The sequence below is a fragment of the Lycorma delicatula genome, chromosome 3 (assembly GCF_047948215.1).
Source record: "Lycorma delicatula isolate Av1 chromosome 3, ASM4794821v1, whole genome shotgun sequence".
NCBI lineage: Eukaryota > Metazoa > Arthropoda > Insecta > Hemiptera > Fulgoridae > Lycorma > Lycorma delicatula.
In genome coordinates, this window is record NC_134457.1 from 48,863,019 (window position 1) to 48,876,354 (window position 13,336).

General features: G+C 33.3%; 1 protein-coding gene across 1 annotated transcript in view; it reads right to left on the reverse strand.

Moving 5' to 3' along the window:
* Window positions 1–13,336, reverse strand: part of Noc2 (Nucleolar complex protein 2) — a 79,311-nt gene that overhangs the window by 494 nt on the left and 65,481 nt on the right. The gene's annotated exons all lie outside the window — the stretch shown is intronic.

The following is a 13,336-nucleotide window of genomic DNA, read 5'->3' on the forward strand; positions in this document are numbered from 1 at the left end:
GTATCAGAGACACCCATGATGTAGGCGTAATTGTATGATATTTTCAAGGATGCACTACAGTTGTCAAGGTATCAGTTTGTTCCCTAATTAATGGCACTTTGTCCAATAGTGTTGGTCGAAAAGTGCATTATGCATCTGCAGTAAAAGCAACTGTGTGATGAGATTTCCATTACTGCTTTCAATATTGGTATAATGATCTAGTTCCAACAACTCATGCTTTCAACACACAGACTGAAAGCTGTGGATCTATGCTTGATAAAATCATCTGAATGCCAGAACTGTAGAAGCAGTTAAGACATTAGGCTTATCTGGTGGCACTTTGGAGTGCTGCGAGATAATCCTAGATCTACACTTTATCTAAACTTTACAACTTAAGCACAGCTATAGACAATGATGCAATTACGTACCATTACCTCTTTAAGGGATCTTTTTAGAAACTGTACTGCGATTCTGATAAGATTTAGCTTCCAAGATCACTAACCTTTCAGTGATACCTTTTTATGGGATTTTAAAATCCCAAGTGTTTTTCATTTTCCTCATAGTATTAATAGACTAAGAACCTGGATTTGTGAAGATTGATACAATTGCTGTCAAGAAGTTGCTGCAAACTTACTTTTATGAATGGCTGAATGAATTTACTTATGAATGTACTCATGAGTAGCTGCTACCTACAGTAAGTTATCTTTATGAAATTACTTTTATGTAAAATGCATGATGAAACTGCACATAAACTCCACATATAGTTTCTCCCTAATTTATGCAAACCTAATATTAAATACCCTGTCGGTGTGAATATTCAGAAAGTAACTCCTTGACTTAAGAAATAAAATTAAGTAATTTCACATTAGTAAACTTTTAAAAGGATAAACAATTTTGCTGTACAATGGGCAGTGAATATTTATATACTTCCAAAAAAAAGAGAGTAATTGTCAAATGGATGGCACAGTGATAGTAATACCAATATGAAAACATCAAGCTTGCTTTAACATTTATTTTGGGGGATTTAACTTAATGGTTTATAATTCAGTTGGGTAGTCATATATACATACATACACACACATCAAACAACTCAAAGGAATGTTTATGTTGTGCTTTTTAAAAATCCTGTACTTGTCCTCAAGTGGCTCTTTAATTTCTATAGCAAAAGAAATTTTTGTTGTAGATTTTTTTTTAACAGAAACCATTTTACATTTTTTCAAACATCAATTCCTTTTGACAAAACAATCTTTTTCAATTTACTCACCAATAACACATTTTAATAAAAAATAAAAATTAAAGTTTTCATATGAGTTTTTGACAACACATTATTGTCAAGAGACGTGGATCTGTCTCACTTTGTATCACCTATTATTTTTTCCAAAAAATTATGAATAAAACGTTTTAAGATCTACACAGAACAAGTTTTCAGAAATGCAAAACTTTTATTAGTTTTCATTTTCTAGTTCAATTTAATCTCAATTTTAATTTAAGCAGTTACAATTTGATGAAAATATAAAGAGTCTTGACTTTATTAATTCTGGCAATTTTCATCTGAGAATTACAAATAACAATTAAAATGATTCTCTTTTATATATGTATGATTAAAAAAGAATATGTTTTTAGTAATAGTTACAAGATAACTAAGTTAATAAATACAAACAATGAATATCACTTTCGTTAGGCTAAAAATTAAGCCTCTCACAACAGCTTTGTGTAATAAAGTCATTTTTGATTTATAGATTTTGGTGACAATAAGATGACTAGAATACAAATCTTCTAAAGCTTTGAGTGCAATTAATAGCTGCAATTGCTAACTTCTTGTTGATCTTAGTTAACTCTGAAATAGTGGTTGTGACAGAAGCAACTTGATCAGATAACATTTGAGAAAGCTTTTTCAACTCGCAGTAGGATCTGCTCTGTTGATCCTGCTTAATCAAACCTGTGTTTGATTATATATTGATTTGATTTATCATTTGAATTTGCAAGGGTTGACCTCAATGTAGCAGCAGCAAAAGAGAATTCTGGCTTTAACCACCAGATTTTGGGAATTCATCATCTTTTTACATTCTCTTTGTGCAGCCAGAAAAAAACGTTTTTGCTCAGTACAAATTTTGAAAATTGCCTTCTCTTCTTTAAAAGTTATGCAATCTCATGAGTGAGCTGAATGTAATCCACTACAGTTAACACATTTCTCTTCCTCCTGGTAGTTAGTGCTGTTGTACCTTCAGCACATATTGCAGTTTTCAAGCAAGATGTAGCATGGCCATACTTTTGACAGTGTAAACATCACCGTGGGGTTGGGGATGAATGGTCATACTCAAACTGACAAGTAACCTACTTTTATTTTTTCAGATGGTACAGGAAGGCTGAATATAAGGGAAGGAGTAGGTTCCTTCATCCCACTCTGAAGTGTCATTATTCACTTCACCTTTACAACACCTTGGGGACAAAGCTCATCGGCAATTTCAGTAACACTGATCTCCAGAAGGTCCGGGCAAAAAATTACACCTCAGCTGGTATTCAAGGTTTTGTGCCATACCACATCTTTTATACTGCCTATACTGTTGAGATGTAAGAGAAATTGACTGATCGTCATTAAAAATTTTATTATATATGATATTGATATCAATATCGATCTGTCTCTTAATTTCCTGACGTTCTTCAGGAACCACTTGAATCCATTACTACTTTTATTTATTTTTTAGGAAAGGTAAGGACCTTATGAAGGGCCTTCGGGACCTTTGAAGGGCCCTAAGGACCTTCGAAATAATCTTCCTGATTATTTCGAAGAACTACAAATCTAATGTCTTTATATTGCAGATGGGATGTGTCACCATTTAAATTTCTATTTACAATATCAACATCACGGATATTATTTCAGAACTTATTTTGGTCCCACAAGTACCGGGGAAAGATAGAACCACCCTTGTAGAGCCCACACATACAGAGGTTAGAACTAAATTCAACTGGGTTCGTCCAGGTGTCCATAAGACACTGTTTGAGACTCACTACGTTGAATCATCCACCCATTGGCACAATAGTTTCGACCTTGGGTTAAAGTTGCAGTTCTTAACATTCACAACAGCCATGATAGGAGAGCAATAGGATGGGATATAAGGATAAGAGGGAAGGAAGACCCACTCATTTAAGTGGACTTTCAAACCCACATGGGGGGGGAGGGGCTTCAGCCCTGACTGCTCAGCAAAAAGAGGGTCATTGGGATGCCTGCCAAACTTTGAAAAAACAGTCCCAAACCGACCCAATTTCTTTTTCAAGATCATTACTGATGTCAAATCATGGTACTATAGTTATGATCCTGAAACCAAACAACAGTCATCAAGCCATGGAAGACTACAATGTCACCTTGCCCGAAAGAAGTTGTCAAATGAAGTCAAACATCAAAACAATGCTCATTTGCTTTTTTTATTGAAAGGGAAGACACATTTGAAATTCATTCCAACCAGGTTAGACTGTTAACCAGGGAATTAATGTTCTGAAAAATTTGTGCAACAGTTTGCGGCAAAAAAAGACCGTATTTGTGGCAGATGGGCAGCTGGTTTTTCTACTATGACAATGTAGCTGGTGTTCACACATTATGCCAATTTTTAACAAAAAAATGGCACGACTCCTTTGCCCCACCCCTCTTTTAATGACCTGATCTAGCTATGATTTTTTTTTTTATTCCCGTGAATGAAGAGGGACCTGAAAGTAGAGCATTTTGCTGATGTGGAAGAGCTGAAGATATATATAAAGAAGATGCTGTAAGTTATCACAACAGATGAACTTTAAAAAAATGTTTTGAACAGTGGAAAAAAAGGTTGGACAAATGTATTAGCTGTAATGGAGACTATTTTGAAGGAGACTTAACATTTATTGAAAAAAATAAAAATAAATTGTACCCCTACTACAATACATTGTAACTGTATCTAATATAAACTCTTTTCTATGATTTACTTCTAAAAGATTCTTATTTACGTACTAACAGAAGATTTTAGGGAATAATTGGATGTGACTAAAATCCTATTTGACAATTCTTTTTTTTTTTTTTTTTGTCTTCCGTCATTTGACTGGTTTGATGCAGCTCTCCAAGATTCCCTATCTAGTGCTAGTCGTTTCATTTCAGTACACCCTCTACAATCCCTAACAATTTGTTTTACATATTTCTAAACGTGGCCTGCCTACACAATTTTTCCTTCTACCTGTCCTTCCAATATTAAAGCGACTATTCCAGGATGCCTTAGTATGTGGCCTATAAGTCTGTCTCTTCTTTTAACTATATTTTTCCAAATGCTTCTTTCTTCATCTATTTGCCACAATACCTCTTCATTTGCCACTTTATCCACCCATCTGATTTTTAACATTCTCCTATAGCATCACATTTCAAAGGCTTCTAATCTTTTCTTCTCAGATTGTCCAAGTTTCACTTCCATATAAAGCGACACTCCAAACATACACTTTCAAAAATCTGCATCTGCAAAATAGCATCTTTATCTTTTCACCTTATACTGTTACTCCGAATCTAAATTGTTCTTTAACATCATTAAATGCTAGTTCCATGTAAAGATTAAAAAGTAACGTAGATAGGGAACATCCTTGTCAGACTCCCTTTATTATTACGGCTTCTTTCTTATGTTCTTCGATTGTTACTGTTGCTGTTTGGTTCCTGTACATGTTAGCAATTGTTCTTCTATCTCTGTATTTGAACCCTAATTTTTTTAAAATGCTGAACATTTTATTCCAGTCTACGTTATCGAATGCCTTTTCTAGGTCTATAAACGCCAAGTATGTTGGTTTGTTTTTCTTTAATCTTCATTCTACTATTAATCTGAGGCCTAAAATTGCTTCCCTTGTCCCTATACTTTTCCTGAAACCAAATTGGTCTTCTCCTAACACTTCTTCCACTCTCCTCTCAATTCTTCTGTATAGAATTCTAGTTAAGATTTTTGATGCATGACTAGTTAAACTAATTGTTCTGTATTCATCACATTTATCTGCCCCTGCTTTCTTTGGTATCATGACTATAACACTTTTTTTGAAGTCTGACGGAAATTCCCCTTTTTCATAAATATTACACACCAGTTTGTATAATCTATCAATCGCTTTCTCACCTGCACTGCGCAGTAATTCTACAGGTATTCCGTCTATTCCAGGAGCCTTTCTGCCATTTAAATCTTTTAATGCTCTCTTAAATTCAGATCTCAGTATTGTTTCTCCCATTTCATCCTCCTCAACTTCCTCTTCTTCCTCTATAACACCATTTTCTAATTCATTTCCTCCGTATAACTCTTCAATATATTCCACCCATCTATCGACTTTACCTTTCGTATTATATATTGGTGTACCATCTTTGTTTAACACATTATTAGATTTTAATTTATGTACCCCAAAATTTTCCTTAACTTTCCTGTATGCTCCGTCTATTTTACCAATGTTCATTTCTCTTTCCACTTCTGAACACTTTTCTTTAATCCACTCTTCTTTCACCAGTTTGCACTTCCTGTTTATAGCATTTCTTAATTGCCGATAGTTCCTTTTACTTTCTTCATCACTAGCATTCTTATATTTTCTACGTTCATCCATCAGCTGCAATATATCGTCTGAAACCAAGGTTTTCTACCAGCTCTTTTTATTCCGCCTAAGTTTGCTTCTGCTGATTTAAGAATTTCCTTTTTAACATTCTCCCATTCTTCTTCTACATTTTCTATCTTATCTTTTTTACTCAGACTTGTTGCGATGTCCTCCTCAAAAATCTTCTTTACCTCCTCTTCCTCAAGCTTCTCTAAATTCCACCGATTCATCTGACACCTTTTCTTCAGCTTTTTAAACCCCAATTTATATTTCATTATCACCAAATTATGGTCGCTATCAATGTCTGCTCCAGGGTAAGTTTTGCAGTCAACGAGTTGATTTCTAAATCTTTGCTTAACCATGATATAATCTATCATTCGTGCAAAATTCCATAAGTCGGTCCCCTCTTTCATTCCTTTTGCCCAGCCCGTATTCACCCACTATATTTCCTTCCTTGCCTTTTCCAATGCTTGCATTCCAATCTCCAACTATTATTAAATTTTCATCTCCTTTTACGTGTTTAATTGCTTCATCAATCTCTTCGTATACACACTCTACCTCATCATCATCATGGGCGCTTGTAGGCATATAGACGTTAACAATCGTTGTCGGTTTAGGTTTTGATTTTATCCTTATTACAATGATTCTATCGCTATGCGTCTTGAAATACTCCACTTTCCTCCCTATCTTCTTGTTCATCATGAAACCTACTCCTGCCTGCCCATTATTTGACGCTGAATTAATTACTCTAAAATCACCTGACCAAAAGTCGCCTTCCTCTTCCCACCGAACCTCACTAATTCCTACTATATCCACATTCATCCCATCCATTTCCCTTTTTAAATTTTCTTGCCTACCAACCTTTTTTAAGCTTCTAACATTCCACGCTCCGACTCGCAGAATGTTATTTTTCAATCTTCTGGTGACCCCTTCCTTAGTAGTGATTCTGGTGACCTTCCCACCCGGAGATCCGAACGGGGGACTATTTTACCTCCGGAATATTTTACCAAGGGAGGCGCCTCCATTAATTTGACAAATACTAACATAATTATAGGAAATTGAATTTGATAAAAAGCAGGAGATTTAATTTTTACTTATATGGCGTGTTTATTTTTTACAACATATTAAGTGTCCGAAAAAAAAATCTCAGCAAGTTTCAAGAATGATTATAGTTTTTATTTTGCAGCACTCAAGTGTTTTATGTGTAATCCCGAAACAACAATTAAGTTTTAGTATACACATTCTCCATCAGATAGCAGCTCTGTTACAACTGTTTTTGTCACGGGCCAAACTGTTATGAGCCCAGGTTTAAACGATAAGCCACAAAGAGTTCAATTTCTAATGACTTTGTTACACTTCATTTATGCTGATGAAAACTACCTGCAGCACTCTTTTCTGATTAAGCAACATTTCATGTTCATGGAGTCATGAATTGCCATAAAAGTAGAGCATGAGGGCTCAGAAAATCCACGTGCACCTAACCAAAAGTGAATGTCTAGTTTTGTACATGCTAAATTCAAATTTTTAGATTATTTGGTTATTTTATTTCCATGAGCAGACTACTACAGGTATAATGTACTCAGACATGTTAAAGAGCTTTGTGTTTCTGCAGAATGAAAATATGGAAGGCTCAATCTTCCAGCAGGATGGAGTCCCTCTACACCAAGCAAAAGGTGTGCAGACTCTGCTCAATGATAGGTTCCCAGAAAACTGTAGAGATAGAGAAGCTCCCATCACTTCGCAATGTGAAATCCTGATTTGACGCCAATGGATTTCTTCTTTGTGGCTACGTAAAAGATATTTTACATCAACTCAATCACTTTACCACCTGCACCAAAGAATAACAGCAGCCATCAAAGTGATTCCTACAGACATGCTCACCAGAGTGTGGAATGAGGTAGTATCAATTAGACGTCTGAAGGGCTGAAAAAATTGCTCATATTGAGTTACATTAAGTAAAAAAAAAAAACTTTGTGCTTTCATGTAATAAAACACACATGTTTGTAATTCTAAATATAATAATGTAAATTTAATTTAAAACTGCTGAGTTCTTTTTCAGACACTGTGTTAAGCAAGTCCATTATTTTTAGAAGATAAAATTAAAGATTTATGTAGTAATTTAAATTTATTTTATGTAACTGGCTATTCAATTTTCTACAACATTAAGACGTTTAAAAGTAATTATTCCATTTTTATTTTCTAATTATTGTTAAGGTAAAAAAAAAACCTTAAAATGTTACAGATATTTCAAATTAAAGTTTAATTTAAAAATGATTATTTTTTTAATTAAATTTTAATTTTTTCTTTTATTTGAAACAAAAACTCATGATAATTATAAATATATTCTTTAAAATGATATATATTCATTTATTTATCAGGTATTATTACAATATTCCTATACACTTAAAAATATCCTGTGTAATATACTTGGTCATAAGTAGTACTAGAACTTATAGGAGGTTTATAAAATGTGTGCACGAGCCCAGATATAGAATAAAAATTAGAATAAAAATAGAAAACATAATGATCTCACCCTAAATATGTTATATAGACTTATAGCACACTGTGCTTAAAAACCATATTCAGTTTAACCAAATAAATAATAAAATGTCAATACAGATGTTTTTTTAGTATTATTAGATAATAACTTAATAAAATGTCCGCTAAAAAACACTATAGTCCAGTGGTGCCTAATTTAAATTTCTATGTAACACAGAAACAAATACATAATTAGTTTTTACTAATTACTTTCTCTTCTGCCCAGCCAGCATGCTTTTAAACAGATCTGGCAATCAAAGAGCCCTTGCTTTCCACCATCTTCTGATCACTACTGAAAAAACAACTAAACTGCTTTCATATTCCTTCCACTGACTAAACTAGAAAAGGGAACGCGAACAAGGAATGTTCTATACACACGCAGAGTAAAAAAAACTACTTTCCACCAGCATGCCAGGGTTGGAACTGAGTGATAGTGTTCTCTCTTCCTCGCAGCCTTGCTTGTAACTTCTATATGCACATCTGCACAACAGCCAACACCACACTGCTGAAACTGAGAAGTGCACAGTTCCATACAGAGATTTTTGTATCTTTTTCATGAACTGGGGGATGGCTACTGACATTAAGCTTAAGGATTATATATTGTAGAAGTATAAAGAAAGAATTAAAGAAAAAAAAGGACACATTATATTAAATGTTATCGATAATATCAAGTGGAAATAGGGGTACTGCAGTTCCACAGTGCCTATACACAAGCTGCCACTGGTACTGACTGAAGTGATCCTATGTAGCCGTAAAATAAGATAATAATAATAATAATAATAAATACATGTATGTGGGTATCTAAACGTTCCTGTAATTTGAATTTAGTAGATGAAACAGCTGTATTACAGGTGTGGTGTGCTAAATCATGTAAACTGTGATTCTTGTGTTAATCAGGGGAGCTAAGTGATGTTATGCGGTGTGAATCTGTGTATTTTTAATTTTTTGTGACTGTGACTATATGTGTTCTTCATTTTGTGAGTCAATGGTGAAGTGAAAATGTATGAAGTTAAACAACATATATAAATCAAATTTTGCTTCAAATTTGGCAAGACTCCCATGGAAATTCACAAAATGGTTGGGCAAGGGATTGGTGAACATTTGCTAGGTCAAATCCAATTTTTGGTGTAGTCATTTTAAAAACAAACAACTGTTAGTCAATAATGAGAACATTCAGGTTACCTTGTAACTGAAAACATATCTCAAAAGTAGTTAAAATTAATAAACTCAACCTGCAAGACTGAAAAGCAATCCACAATTATAGGATATAAATCCTACAAATGGCTTACAATATCAAAAAAATGTGGAACTATAGAATGCATGTTTTATAACAGTACAGTGAATTCTATTTTGAGAATTTAACATGTGATGTACTGCAATGTACTTGGCGTTTATAGACCTAGAAAAGGCATTCGATAACGTAGAGTGGAATAAAATGTTCAGCATTTTAAAAAAATTAGGGTTCAAATACAGAGATAGAAGAACAATTGATAACATGTACAGGAACCAAACATCAACAGTAATAATAATTGAAGAACATAAGAAAGAAGCGGTAATAAGAAAGGGAGTCCGACAAGGATGTTCCCTATCTCCGTTACTTTTTAATCTTTACATGGAACTAGCAGTTAATGATGTTAAAGAACAATTTAGATTCGGAGTAACAGTACAAAGTGAAAAGATAAAGATGCTACGATTTGCTGATGATATAGTAATTCTAGCCGAGAGTAAAAAGGATTTAGAAGAAACAATGAACGGCATAGATGAAGTCCTACGCAAGAAAATATCACATGAAAATAAACAAGAACAAAACAAAAGTAATGAAATGTATTAGAAATAACAAAGATGGACCCCACTGAATGTGAAAATAGGAGGACAAAAGATTATGGAGGTAGAAGAATTTTGTTATTTGGGAAGTAGAATTACTAAAGATGGACGAAGCAGGAGCGATATAAAATGCCGAATAGCACAAGCGAAACGAGCCTTCAGTAAGAAATATAATTTGTTTACATTAAAAATTAATTTAAATGTCAGGAAAAGATTTTTGAAAGTATATGTTTGGAGTGTCACTTTATATGGAAGTGAAACTTGGACAATCGGAGTATCTGAGAAGAAAAGATTAGAAGCTTTTGAAATGTGGTGCTATAGGAGAATGTTAAAAATCAGATGGGTGGATAAAGTGACAAATGAAGAGGTATTGCGGCAAACAGATGAAGAAAGAAGCATTTGGAAAAATATAGTTAAAAGAAGAGACAGACTTATAGGCCACATACTAAGGCATCCTGGAATAGTCGCTTTAATATTGGAAGGACAGGTAGAAGGAAAAAATTGTCTAGGCAGGCCACGTTTGGAATATGTAAAACAAATTGTTAGGGATGTAGGATGTATAGGGTATACTGAAATGAAACGACTAGCACTAGATAAGGAATCTTGGAGAGCTGCATCAAACCAGTTAAATGACTGAAGACAAAAAAAAAGTACTGCAATGAAATTTGCCAATACTCAGTTATGTGTAAATCTTAGTCATTTACTAATATGGAATCCTTAAACCTCCTTCTTACCAGATCCAACTCTATACTACTGCCTGTTTCTAGAAGTGGAAGTGAATCTTAAGTGAAGATGTTTCATGATAGATCTAGACTGAATCACAGAAGGTATTGAAGACTCCTACGAGAAAAGGTTTCAGATGTATTTTCAATTACTTTTGATTCTGAAAGACTCAAAAATTGTGATAACCATAAAAAAAAGATGGGATCACATTATCCATACAAGAAGAGAAAAGGGGATGAAAGACTACAATCTTCGAAACAGCTTTATTATTTTTTTTAAGGTTAATTATTATTCGTTTTTTTAAGGTCAAGATGCCTGGGTAGGCGGCACTTTGTATGTTAAAAAGAGAATGAAATTAAAAAAGAATCATATGGCATCACATTTATACACTAGAAGTATAGGAGTACAGAAAGGGGCAAATTCATCTATGCAACTACAAGGTAGTCAGGATTTAATACTCTCATTTCTTTTTTAGTTAAGATTTTCTTGCATGTATTTCTTCAACCTATAGAGAGTAAGTGCCAATATTCTACTATATAATATATATTTTTACACACTTTAACAGGTGACCAGTTTCTTCCAGGCATAACGGTTCATTCTTCTAAGCATTATATTTCAGCAAGCAGTTCCGAGTTGAATGGCACAATGGGAAGGGTTAATATTTGGTATGTTAGAGAGGGGGAACCAGCTTGGTTAGCTCCTCTGCTCCATTCTGTTGTTAGTACAGTCACAAGTGAGCAAGAGGTTCCATAACGTATAACATGAAGATTTTAACTAATGAAGATATTAAACCTATGGAAATTTTAACTCATTTAAAGGTACAGTTTGGGGACAACTACACTGTTCCAGAGCTGAGAATATACGCGGGCCAGACAATTTAAAGGCAGGTGAGAAAGTGTAGAAAACAAAAGTCATGATCGACATAAAGGGTAAAGTCTCAGCTGACAACATCTGTGCCGTGTGGATATTAGCTAAGAGAGTGCGCAATCCATTATCACTGATCATCTTGGCTTTAGAAAAATTAGTACTCAATGGGTTTTGAGGTTGTTGACCTAAAAGCAAAAACAGGTCAGGTTGGAGATCTGTGACAGACTTTTGAATCGACTTTGGCATGGGAACGATTTTTTAGATGCATCATCACATGTGATCAGACATTGGTCCATCATTACACTCCAGAGTCAAAAATGGCAAGTAAGGACATGCGAAGGAAGGATGAGGGCTGTCCAGTGAAGACCAAAGCCCATCTATCAGCTGGAAAAATTCTTGCAATCATTTTTTTGGACTTAAGGGGAGTTTTAGTCATTGATTTTCTCCACAATCAACGAATGGTGAATGCAGATTACTTTTGCCAGCTGCTACAGTCAACAAAAGCCACCTACTGAAACAAAAGTTAGGGTATGCCCATCAGAGATGTCATCCTTCTCCATGATTCCAGGGTGCAACTGTGATTTTGACAAGGAATAAATTGGAAAAATGCACTGGCAACCCTTGACCACCCTCCCTACAGTCCAGATTTGTCCCCCTCTCAATATTTTTTGTTCACACTCTTGAAAGAATCGAATGGAGGAGAACGATTTTAAAACAATGAAGATGTCAAGAAGGGCTTGTGCAATTGGCTGAAAACTCATCCACAAACCTTTTATGAACATCGAGTATTCAAGCTTCCAATTGTCGGCAAAAGTGTACAGATCGTGCAGGTGACTATACAGAGAAATAATAAAGGTTTGAATTGTGAATATTATTTATCAATAAATTTATGAAAAATAATTGCTGTTTATATTTGATTCACCCTTGTTCATAATAATACATTAAATCCATTATGTTATAAAATAAATGATATATATATAAAAACATGAATTATAAGATAAAAAATTATTATAAAACAATCCGCAATTCAGAAAGCACTATACAGAAATTATTTTGAGCACATATATTATTATTTATAACACACTGAAGAAGATGTGGAAAATTTAGGTTTTCAAATTTTTAATTAGTATTATTTAAAATTTTATTCAAAGAGTAATATTATTTTGGTAAAAGGTATATTTTAATTGTATTTTTAATAAATTGGTGGGAAAATATAGTTGATGTAGTAAATATAGAAAATATAGTTAATATAGTTAATAATTAATAGTTATTAATTTATTAAAAATGGCAACAGAACCACAATAAGGCCCTTTATCGTAAGTACTGATTTTCTTATAGCCGAAATAAGCAAGTTTGGTCTTTTTGAAATCATTCAGTATATAAATTAATTTATATATACATTATGCAAATTTACTTGATAATATAAATAATGCTCCACTTAAATAGTAAAAATATTTTTACCAAATAATAATATAAATACATTCATATTTTATACTGAAAAAAAAAAAAATGTTTTCAGATATACCTACCGCTATTATAATCAGTTCTTTCATAATAAATATAAGTAAATTTTTTTTTTTTTTTTTTTTTTTTTTAGATAATTCTGTTGAACACTTTAGTTATGAATAAATTTTGTTTTATATTTTACAGAATAAATAAATTCACTTAAGTAGTAAAACTTACCTAATTTTTACCAACTGAAAATATAGCTCCTGTTTGTTTATCAAACGTTTATTGCTGGTAGTAATATAATAAGTTAAGAAAATAAATAAACCACTCTAAATCAAATTTATTAACCAGTAATAAGGATAACAATCAATTTAATCTTATCAGAACA